At 35.7% G+C, this 12,568-nt stretch overlaps 1 non-coding gene across 1 annotated transcript; it reads left to right on the forward strand.

The window, feature by feature from the left end:
- Positions 1-888: 888 nt before the first annotated feature.
- On the forward strand, positions 889-961 carry TRNAV-UAC. Its single transcript has one exon. It is a non-coding gene; the product is annotated as a tRNA-Val (tRNA).
- The last annotated feature ends 11,607 nt before the right edge of the window (positions 962-12,568 follow it).

Here is a 12,568-nt window from a genome sequence, read left to right on the forward strand (position 1 = left end):
TTTGATCCTACCCCGCTTTGGTTTTGTCCATGTGTCTTTCATAAATGTTCCTGAAAACCCTTCCTCCTTATCCCCCCATTATCTCCACTCTTTATATCCATTTTCTGAAAAAGTTAAACCATATGTATTCAACAACAAAGTACTGATTAAACAATGCTTCCCCTACCCACCAAAAATATTACAGAATCAAATATAGTTATTCAAATCTTAATAATATTTATTACAGGCAAGTGAATAGAAAAATAAATGCACTGATCTATTAAGCCAGTTAATCTACTATTAGAAATATGTTTGTTGGTCAGTTAAAAATTGATTCATATGAAACCAAACAACTAATTTTAATGATACTTCCCCTATCAGCCAAAAGCAGATTCTGAATCACAAATTATTTTTCAATGATTTGATTGACTTGATTCCTTTGCTGCTGTGTAGATGCAATCTTCCAGTGAACCTATATCACTAAACTAGTGTTCTGAAAATTTGAGTCCACATAAGCATGGTGGTAGGTACCTGGATGTTTTCCAAAGGACATACAAGGAGGAATTTTTTAAGACTCAATTTATAGATACCCAATTTTCATATGATCTCTTCCCCAAAAGTGAACTATCTGAAAATATACCTGTAGTTATCCACTACACACTGACAAAGTAAGGCATATTTCTCAGCCACCTCTATTGTTACTGTATTTTGTGGGATATGAAGATATCCAGGTAGGAAAAAAGTAACCATTTAAATTGTTCCTTTTAAAGCCTTCTTTATCAAGGCACTATATAAATGCACAATAGTTAGTATACATATTTGGGTTAGGAGGTAATTATGGAATAGAAACAAGGTATTCTGACCTGTGTAGAAATGAAAATAAAATATATTAAAGAGTAGGAAAGTAGTGGTTCCATGGTGCAGTGGTTAGCATGTCTGCTTTACACGCAGAAGGTCCTGGGTTCGATCCCCAGTGGAACTAATAATAGGTGGGTTTTCTCCCCCTCCCAAAGGCAAAGAGTAGGAAAGTGGGAATTATGTTTTCTTGTTTAATGGATTCCCCTCTTTCTCCCCTCAAGAATGTTGACACAGTGCACTGCTTCTAAAGGAGAGTCCCAGAAAAACAAACAAGAGACATTTAATAAGAACTATTAAAGATAGTGCATACTTTTAAATCTATGGAACAGTCACAAAGTTCTGCTATTTTAAAATTAAAATATTTAAGTCTTGTAAAGGTATCATAGGGAATACAAATCTGCTATAAACCATGCCATACCTACATTTTCAACATTCCCAGTAATAAGAAAGAGCCTGGTGTTTATTCCTATAATGTTGTCTCAGCCTGGATTGTATCTCACATTCAACTATTGCACACTTTCAAGGAAAAGGGAGAAATTCCACATTCATTCTTGAAAAACCAATTTTACATATTTACTAAAAGGAATACATCTGAAAAATATAGCATTTTATATTTTAAACACTAATGAAGACTGAGGATAAACAATCTGAATTTGCTAAAAGATTATCAAATACTGCAAATCTGTATTCATGCTTTAAACTTGGGCACCGGTCTCCTATTTCTTGTCTTTCCTCAAAGAATATTTCACTCATAAATTAATTCTAATTATGTACTTAATTAGATTTAAGTTAAGAAAATTTTATTGTGAAAAAAGGTGAAGGGTTAAGCAAAAAAAAAAAAATCCTAATAGACACAGACAACAGTATAGTGATTACCAGAAGGAAAAGGGGTGGGGGAGGGAGAAGAGGGTATAGGGGGAAAATGGTGATAGAAGGAGACTGGTGGTGGAGAACACACAATGCAATATACAGATGATGTATTATAGAATTGCACACCTGAAATCTATATGATTTTATTAACCAATGTAACCCCAATATGTTTAAAAGAAATGGTTATCATAGGTTCTCTGTAAATTAACATCAACAATAATATAAAATTTTTATAAGTTCCACAATTACTAATGACCCAATACCCTCTAATTGTTTTTTAAAATTTCCATCAAATCCTCTTTCTATCCTTAAATACTACAACTCCATGGACACATGAACTGATTAAAGGAAAAATCCCTATAATCTCATTAATAAATGCATTCTAATAAATTTTATTTTGTATGCTTCATATTTAAAAGATTACAATACATTTATGTTGTTTTGGCAATTGTATAATAATAACTATAATGATAACTCTAAAAACTAAACAGAAATTTATATTCATAGGAATTTTTAAAAATTATTTAGATATTTATTTTTTTCAGAGTATAATGTTATCAATATTTTTTTAATTTATAGATTAATTCTTTAGAATAGATTTTGGTTCACAGCAAAATTGAAAGAAAGGTACATAGATTTCCTGTATACACCCTCCATATACCTAGATCTTCCTCCATTATTAACATCTAACACTCCCAAATGTAACATTGTGGTACATTTGTTAAAATTGAAGAACCTGGTGCTGGAGAAACAAGATGGCAGAGAAGTAAGTGGAAGCTACTCTAACCTCCTCCAAGGACCAATCTGGAATTATAACTAAATTGTAGAGAAAGCATCTGAAATAACTAACTGAACACTACCTAGAGAGAAGCCTTATAACCAAGGAAAGATTGAAGAAACAACTACACCACAACAAGAATGGTAAGGGGTGTGGAAGAGGCACAAGATAGCTGACTGGGATCCCCCAAGCAGCAGCTGAAGTTACAGAGGGATCTTTCACTGGCCAAAAGGTTACCCCTGAGTAGTGTGGGGTCTAAACTCCAAACTGGGCTCCCACCCTATAGTACCAGAGCTTGTAAGGAACCCAGATAACATCCAGCTGTGAAAAGTACCAGGATTTCTGTCTACCAGCAAGAGCTGTACCTGGAAACTCCAAGAGACTCATAAAGGGACAATGTGCAAAATTTCATTTGCAGCCACTTACCCTGAGTTCTGGCAGAGGGAAGGAAGAAGGGACTAGAGATGCTTGAGGAGAGTCTGGTGTTGGTGGCTCTAGGGAGAGGATTGAAGGAACAGCCATCAGGGTCCCTGTGCTGTGTCATTCTCCATACAGCAGGAGCTGTCTTTCTCAGGCAGAGCACTCCTCTCCAAGTGCCACTAGCCTGAGGGGAAGCAATAAACTCACCCACAGGAACTACTCTGCCCCAATTTGTGGTGCTCAAGTCTGGCTACTAATCACAACTTCATTAGTTTAACAACTGATCCATTTAACATATGATTAATTTAAAAACTAAGGCAGAAAACATAATGAAGTGGCTAAAATTGGAAGAGAAAGAGACTCCAAATGAAAGAAAAACAGAATTCTCCAGAACTAGATGAAATGGAGCCAAGCAAGTTTTTTAGACAGAGAGTTTAGAGTAATAATTATGAGGATACTCAACAGCATGAAAAAGACATAAAAAAACATAAAAAGGGACCAGTCAGAAATAAGGAATGCAATATATGAAATGAATAACACACTGAAAGGAATAAAGAGTGGATTAGATGAAGCAGAGGATCACATCAGTGATTTGGAAGACAAGGTAGGATAAAATACCTAGGCAGAGCAACAAAAAGAAAAAGAATTTTTAAAAATGAGGAGAGTTAAAGAAAATTTTTGGACAATATGAAGTATAATGACATCCACATTATGGGAATACCAGAAAGAGAAGAGAATGAGCAAGTGATTGAGAACCTATTTGAAGAAATAATGAACAAAAACTTCCCCAATCTGGTGAAGGAAAAAGACACACAATTCCAGGAAGTTCAGAGAGTACCAAACAATTTGGACCCAAAGATGCATACACCAAGACACATCATAATTAAAATGGCAAAGCTTAAAGAAAAGGAGAGAATCCTAAAAGCCACAAGAGAAAAACAGGTAGTTACATATAAGGAAGCACCAATTAGACCATCATTTGATATCTCAACAGAAACATTTCAGGACAAAGGGAGTGGCATGAAATATTAAAGGTGGTGAAAATCAAGGACTAGCAACCAAGACTACTTTACCCAGCAAAGCTATCATTTAAAATTGATGAGGAAATAAGGAGCTTCCCAGACAAGGAAAAGATCATGGAGTTTGTTAACACCAATCCAGCACTGTAATAAATGTTAAAGGGCTTACTTTAAGAAGAAGAAAAACAGAAAGAAAAAAACAAACAAACAAAAGAGAACAGTCTAACAATAAAAGGCACTACGTATGTACCTATCGATAATCACTTTAAATGTAAATGGCTTAAATGGTCCAACCAAAAGACATAGGATAGCTGAATGGATAAAAGAACAAGGCCCATATATATGCTATTACCAAGAGACCCAACTCAAATTGAAAGATACACACAGACTAAAAGTGAAGGGATGGAAAAAGATATTTCATGCAAATGGAATACATAGAAAAAGTTGGGAGTGCAGTACTTATATCCAAAAAATAGACATTAAAGCCAAGGCTGTAGTAAGAAACAAAGAAGAACACAACATAATAATAAAGGGAAAAATCCAATAAGAAGATATAACCCTAGTAAACTTGTATGCACCCAACATAGTAGCACCTAAATATATAAAGCAAATCTTGATGAACATAAAGGGAGACATCAACAGAAATGCAATCATGCTCAGGGATTTCAACACCCAACTGACATCAATGAATAGATCTTCCAGGGATAAAACTAAACAAGGAGACAGCGACTTTAAATGACACACTAGATCACATGGATTTAATTGAGATCTTCAGAGTATTTCACCCCAAAGCAGAAGAATGTACATATTTCTCAAGTGTACATGAAACATTTTCTAGGACAGACCACATGTTAGGACACAAAATAAGTCTCAACAAATTACAAAGATTGAAATCATATCAAGCATTTCTCTGACCACAATGCTATAAAACTAGAAAACACTAATAAGAACAATGAAAATCACACAAAGATACAGAAGCTAAATAACACGTTATTAAACAATTAATAGGGCAACAACAAGATCAAGGAAGAAATTGAAAGATACCTTGTAACAAATGAAAAAGAGGACACAACAATCCAACATCTGTGGGACACTGAGAAAGTAATCCCAAGAGGAGAAATTCATAGCATTGCAGACCTATATTTTAAAAAAAAAGAAAAAGTTCAAATAAACAGTCTAACTTCACACTGAAAGTACCTTGAAAAAGAAGAAAAAAAGCTCAAAGTGAGTAGAAGTAAGGAAACACTAAATATCAGAGCAGAAATACATGAAATAGATTCTTTAAAAAATGACACAAAAGATCAATGAATCCAAGAGGTTCTTTGAAGAGATAAATAAGATTGACAAACCTTTATCCACATCCATCAAGAAAAAAAAGAGAGAAAGGACCTCACTAAATAAAATCAGAAATGAAAAAGGAGAAATAACAACTGACATCAAAGAAATACAAAGGATTGTAAGAAAATATTATGAACAACTATATTCCAACAAACTGGACAACTTGGACAAAATGGATAAATTCCTAGAAACATACCATCTTCCAAAACAAATTCAGGAAGAATCAGAGAATCTGAATAGACATGTGATATCTAGTGAAATTGAAGCAGTAATTAAAAAACTCCAAACAAACAAAAGCTCTGGACCAGATGGCTTCACAGGTGAATTTTAGCAAACATTCCAAGAACTAACACTGCTGCTTCTCAACTATTAAATAAAATTCAAAAGGAGGGAAGGCTCCCAAAATCATTTTATGAGGCCAGAATTATCGTAATTCCAAAACCAGATAAAGACACTACAAAATAGAAAATTATAGGCCAATAACTCTGATGAACACAGATGCTAAAATCCTCAACAAAATATTAGCAAACTGAATATAGCAATGCATCAAAAAAGATTATCCATTATGATTAAGTGGGATTCATTCCAGGAATGCAAGGTTGGTACAACATTCATAAATCAAAAAATGTGGTTCACAACCTAAACAAAATGAAGGATAAAAACCACATGATCATATCAATAAATGCAGAAAAAGCATTTGATAAAATCCAGCACACATTTATGATAAAAACTCTCACCAAAGTGGAAATAGAAGGAACACACCTAAACATAATAAAGGCTATATATGACAAACCCACTGCCAGCATCATACTCAATGGGAAAAAACTGCAAGTGTTCCCCTTAAGATCAAGAAAAAGACAGGGATATATCCACTTCCAGCTCTCTTTTTCAATATAGTACTGAAAGTCCTTGCCACAGCACTCAAAGAAGAAATAAAAAGCATCCAAATTGGAAAGGAAAAAGTAAAACTGTCTTTATTTACAGATGACATGATACTGTACGTAGTGACCCCCAAAGATTTCACCAAGAAACTACTAGAACTGATAAATGAATTCAGCAAAGTAGCAGTATACAAAATTAATATCCAGCAATAAGTTGCATTTTATATGCCAATAATGAACTAAGAGGAAGGAAAATTAAGAAAACAATCCCATTCACAACTGCATCAAAAAAAAATACCTAGGAATAAATCTAACCCAGGATGTAAAAGACCTGTACATGGAAAATTATGACACTGAAGAAAGAATTTGTACAAATAAATGGAAGCACATACCATGTTCATGGATAGTATGAATTAAAATAATTGAACTGTCCATACTACCCAAAGCAATCTATAGATTTAACACAATTCTTATCAAGATTCAAAGAGGTATTTCACAAAACTAGAACAAATATTTCAAAAATTTATATGGAACCACAAAAGGTCTTGCACAGCAACAGTGATTCTGAGAAAAAAAAACAAATCTGGAGGGATCATGCTACCAAATATCAAACTATGCTATAAGGCCATAGTAATCAAAATAGCTTGGTACTGGCATAAAAACAGACACACTGATCAATGGAACAGAATAGAGACCCTAGAAATAAACCCATACCTTTACAGTCAATTAATATTCAACAGAGGAAGCAAGCACATACAATGGGCTAAAGATAGTTTATTCAATAAATGATGTTATGAAAATTGGACAGATACATGCAGAAAAAATGAAACTAGACCACCTCCATCCACCAAACAGAAGAGGAAATTCAAAGTGGATCAAAGATATAAATGTTTGACCCCACACCATAAAAACTGTAGAAGAAAATATAAGTAGCAAAATCTTGGACATTGCTGATAGCAGTTTTTTGTCTCTCTGAGCTTTGCCCAGTGGCAGTATCATAGCCAATGAGAAATATCCAAGGTGCAATTATTGCTAATTTAAAAATACATCTTTCTGGTGAGGGAAAAAAAAGAAAAAATAAACAAATAGGATTACATCAAACTGAAAAGGCTTTTCACAACAAAGGAAATCATCAACAAAATAAAAAGACAGTGCATACAATGGGAGAACATATTTGCCGATATATCTAGTAAAGGGTTAATATCCAACATTTATAAAGTACTTACAAAACTCAACACCAAAAAAATGAACAACCCGATGAAAAAATGGGCAAAGGAACTGAATAGACACTTCTCCAAAAAGGACATACAGATGGCCTATAGACTTATGAATAGATGCTCAACATCACTAATCATCAGAGAGATGCAAATTAAAACCACAATAAGATACCATGTTCCACCTATCAGAATGGCTATTATCAATAAATCAACAAACAACAAGTGCTGGCAAGGATGTGGAGAGAGCAAAACTCTTGCACTGTTGGAAGGAATGCAGATTGGTGAAACCACTGTGAAAAGCTGTATGGAGATAACTCAAAAAATTAAAAATGTATCTGTCTTTTGACCCAGTGATCCTACTTCTGGGAATATATCAGAAGGGACCCAAAACACTAATTCAAAATAACATAAGCACCCCTATGTTAATTTCAGCATTATTTACAAAAGCAACCCAAGTGTCCATCAATAGATGCATTGCTAAAACAACCATGGAACATTTACACACTGGAATACTACTCAGCTGTAACAAAGAAGAAAATGTTAGCATTTGTGAAAGTATGGATAGACCTGCAGAACATTATGCTAAATGAAGTACGCCACTCAGAGAAAGACAAATACCATATAATCTCACTCACATGTGGAATCTAATAAACAATCTAAACTGACAAGCAAAACAGAGACAGGCCCATAGATAGCAGATAACAGCTGGATGTGGGCAGGTTATGAGGTGGAGGGATTGAGAAAAAAGGAGAAAGGACTCATGGACATGGACAACACTGTGGTGATTCCTGGGGGGAGGGGAATATAAGTGGACTAAATGGAAATGGAAAATATATAATAAATATTAAAGGCAAAAAAATAAAATTGATGAACCTATATTGACACATCATAATCATCCAAAGTTACAGTTTAGATCAGTGATTTTCAGCCTTTTTCATCACACAGCACACATAAACTAATTCTAAAATTCAGCAGCACACCAAAACTATATATTTTTGCCAATCTAACAGAAAATAGGTATAATTTTGATTTATTCGTGCTGGACAGCTACTGTTTTATTGGATGTAGTCATTCTTAATTGGCAATATATGGAAAAAGAGGTCACTGTCCCTGGTTAACTAGTCAGGTATGACATTTTTTAACCATTCTTGCAGCACACCAATTGAAAATCCCTGGTTTAGATTATGGTTCACTCTTGGTGTTGTATGTTTTATGGGTATGGACAAATATATATTACCTATTTCTATAATTATGGTATCATACATTTTAAAAGATTTTATTTATTTATTTTTAGAGAGAGGGGATGGGAGGGAGAAAGAGTGGGAAGAAACATCAATGTGAGAGAAAAACATCAATCAGTTGCCTCTTGTGCATGCCCCAATCCGTGACCAAACTTGCAACCCAAGCATGTGCACTGACTGAGAATTTAACTGACAACCTTTCACTTTGTGGGATGATGCCCAACCAACTGAACAACACTGGTCAGGGAAGTATCATATATTTTTATTGTCATAAAATCCACTGTGCTCCACCAATTAATCTCTCCCCATCCCCTATTACCTCCTGGCAAGCACAAATCTTTTATTACCTCCATATTTTTGCCTTTTCCAGAAAGTCTTATAGTTAGAATCATATAGTATGTTGCTTTCTCAGATTGGCTTTTACTTATTAATATGCACTTAAGATTTCTCCATGTCTTATCATGGCTTGATAGCTCATTTCCTCTCAGTGCTGAATAATATCACATTGTCTAGATGTACCAAGTTTATCTACTTACCTACTCAAAGATAATGTTTCTTCTAAGTTTGAACAATTATGAAAAAACTTAAGAGTATTCAACTGCAGGACTTTATGTGAATATAAATTTTCCAATTTAGTTGGGTATAAAGCAAGAAATGTGATTGCTGGATCACATGGTAAAATTATGTTGAGTTTTGTAAGAAAATTACAAGCTGTTTTCCAAAGTGGCTGTATCATTTTGCATTCCCACCAGCAATAAATGAGACTTCCTGATGCTCCACATTCTCGCCAGCATTTACTATTGTCAATGTTCTGGATTTTTGCCCTTCTAATAAGTGCATAGTGGTATCTTGTTGTTTTAAATTGCATTTTCCTGAGGACATATGATGTGAAGCATATTTCCATATGCTTTATTTGCTATCTGTACATATCTTATGTTGTGGTGTCTTTTAACATCTTTGTCCCATTAAATTTTTTTCTTCCTCATCGGAAGTAATTTTTTCATTGCTTTTAGAGAGAGGAGAGAAGTTTTAGAAAGAGGGGAAGTGAGGGAGAAAGAGTAGGAGGGAAACATTCATGTGAGAGGGAAATATTGAATGGTTGCCTTTTGTATGCACCCTGACCAAGGACCAAACCTTCGACCTACACAATGTGCACTGACCAGTAATTGAACCCATGACCTTTAGGTGTGTGGGATGATGCCCAACCAACAGAGCCACACCAGCCAGGCCTTTGGCCCATTTTTAATTTTGTTGTTATTGTTGTTGAGTTATTAGTTATTTGTGTATTTTGTATACCATTCCATTATCATATGTGTCTTTTGCAAATACAGGGGTGGGAAAAAGTAGTTTTGTAGAATGGGAAATAATAAAATAATTAATAAATAATAATGTAAGACTAAACTGCTTTGTATACTCACAATTGTAAACCTACTTTCATTCACCCCTGTATATATCCAAGTCTGTTGCTTATCTTCTCATTCTTTTTTTAATTAATATATTTCATTGATTATGCTATTACAGTTGTCCCATTTCCCCCCTTCATTTACCTCCACCCTGCACACCCCCTCCCACCCACATTCCCCCCTTTAGTTCATGTCCATGGGTCATAAGTTCCTTAGCTTCTACATTTCCCATACAATTCTTGCCCTCCCCCTGTCTATTTTCTACCTATCATCTATGATACTTATTCTCTGTACCTTTTCCCACTCTCTCCCCCTCCCACTCCCCTGTTGCTAATCCACCATGTGATCTCCATTTCTGTGGTTCTGTTCCTGTTCTAGTTGTTTGCTTAGTTTGCTTTTGGTTTTGCTTTACGTATGGTTGTTAATCATTGTGAGTTTGCTGTCCTTTTACTATACATGTTTTTTATCTTCTTTTTCTTAGATAAGTCCCTTTAACATTTCATATAATAAGGGCTTGGTGATGATGAACTCCTTTAACTTGACCTTATCTGAGAAGCACTTTCTCTGCCTTTCCATTCTAAATGAAAGCTTTGCTGGATAGAGCAATCTTGGATGCAGGTCCTTGTCTTTCATGACTTGGAATACTTCCTTCTAGCCTCTTCTTGTCTGCAAGGACTCTTTTGAGAAATCAGCTGACAGGTTTATGGGAACTCCTTTGTAGGTAACTGTCTCCTTATCTCTTGCTGCTTCTAGGATTCACTCCTTCATTTTTACCTTGGCTAATGTAATTATGATGTGCCTTGGTGTGTGCTTCCTTGGGTCCAACTTCTTTGGGACTCTCTGATCTTCCTGGACTTCCTGGAAGTCTGTTTCCTTGGCCAGATTGAGGAAGTTCTCCTTTATTATTTGTTCAAATAACTTTTCCACTTGTTGCTCTTCCTCTTCTCCTTCTGGTACCCCTATAATTCAGATGTTGGAATGTTTAAAGATGTTCTGGAGGTTCCTAAGCCTCTCCTCATTTTTTTTTTGAATTCTTGTTTCTTCATTCTTTTCTGTTTGGTTGTTTCTTTCATCCTTCTGGTCCACTCCATTGATTTGAGTCCCAGTTTTCTTCCCACCACTGTTGGTTCCTTATGCATTTTCCTTCATTTCACTTAGTGTAGCCTTCATTTTTTCATTTAATTTGTGGCCAAATTCAACCAATTCTGTGAGTATCCTGATCACCAGTGCTTTGAACTGTGCAGCTGATAGGCTGGCTATCTCTTAGTCACTTAGTTGTATTTACTGCAGATCTTTGATCTGTTCTTTCATTTGGACCATTTTTTTTTGTCTTGTCATGCCTATTACTTATGAGGGGTGGAGCCTTAGGTGTTTACCAGGGCAGGGCAACCCACATCACTGAGTTGTGATGCTTATGGGGGCACGGGGTCTGAGAGGGAACAATGGTTCTTGCTCCACTCTCTGCCGGATTTCAGTCCCTTCTGCCACTTCCCCCAAGCAAACTGGACCTTTCTGTTGCTAATTCCCATGTGGGTGGGCTTGTGCACATTCTACGACCCCATTGGTCTCTCCAATGAACTCTCCTGTGAAGCTGGGAGTCTCTCCCTGTGCCTCAACCCCCACAGGTATTTTCAATCAGTGACCAGAGGCTCTATTTCCCAGTGCTGGGATTCTGGGACCACCAGGTCAGCCAGCGGCCTTGCACACAGTGCCTCGCTTCAGAATCGCGGCCTTGCTGGGTCTGCCTGTTACCACCTCGGGCCTGGGGTCTGCCAGCTGCTGCCTGCACACCCAGGGTCTGCCCACTGTGGTCTTGCATCCCTGGGATGCCTTATGCACAGGTGCCACCATTTTTTGTGCCTTGATCCCTCTCAGTCCAGCTGACCGACTCCACCCTTCCTACTGGTCTGGATGAATGTGTGTATTTTAACTCCTTGGTTGTCTGACTTCCATACAGTTCAATTTTCTGTCAGTTCTGGTTTTTATCTCATTTCTAAATTGTTGCTGTCCTTATTTTGGTTGTGTGAGGAGGCAAAGTGTGTCTACCCATGCCTCCATCTTGGCTGGAAGTCCCTATCTTCTCATTTTTAACATTGTCTTTCAGAGTAGTTTTTAATTTCAAGGAAATTCAGCTTATCAATTATTTCTTTGATAAATTCTGTCTTCAGTGTTGAATCTAAAAAATCATCACCATATCCAAAGTCATCAAGGTTTTTCTCAATGTTATCATCTTGGAGTTTTATGGTTTTGTGCTTTACATTTAGATCTGTGATCCATTTTAATTTTGTGATCCATTTTAACTTGTGATCCAAGTTAATTTTGGTGAAGGGTGTGAGGTCTGTGTCTAGATTCATTTTTTAATGTGGATGTCCAATCGTTCAAGCACCATTTATTGAAAACCAATGAAAATTTTTCATGCAATTGTATATTAAATTGGGATAATAACCTTTTGACTAGTTGAATGAAAACATAAATTTAAGGGGAAATTTCCTATGTATAAAGAATGGTTTGACAAATTTGCATATTTTATTTAACTTTTTCTCTTTTTATTAAATTTATATATA

Source organism: Phyllostomus hastatus, unplaced genomic scaffold (genome assembly GCF_019186645.2).
Source record: "Phyllostomus hastatus isolate PE091 unplaced genomic scaffold, TTU_PhHast_1.1 phas_contig_90, whole genome shotgun sequence".
In the NCBI taxonomy this organism is placed as follows: domain Eukaryota; kingdom Metazoa; phylum Chordata; class Mammalia; order Chiroptera; family Phyllostomidae; genus Phyllostomus; species Phyllostomus hastatus.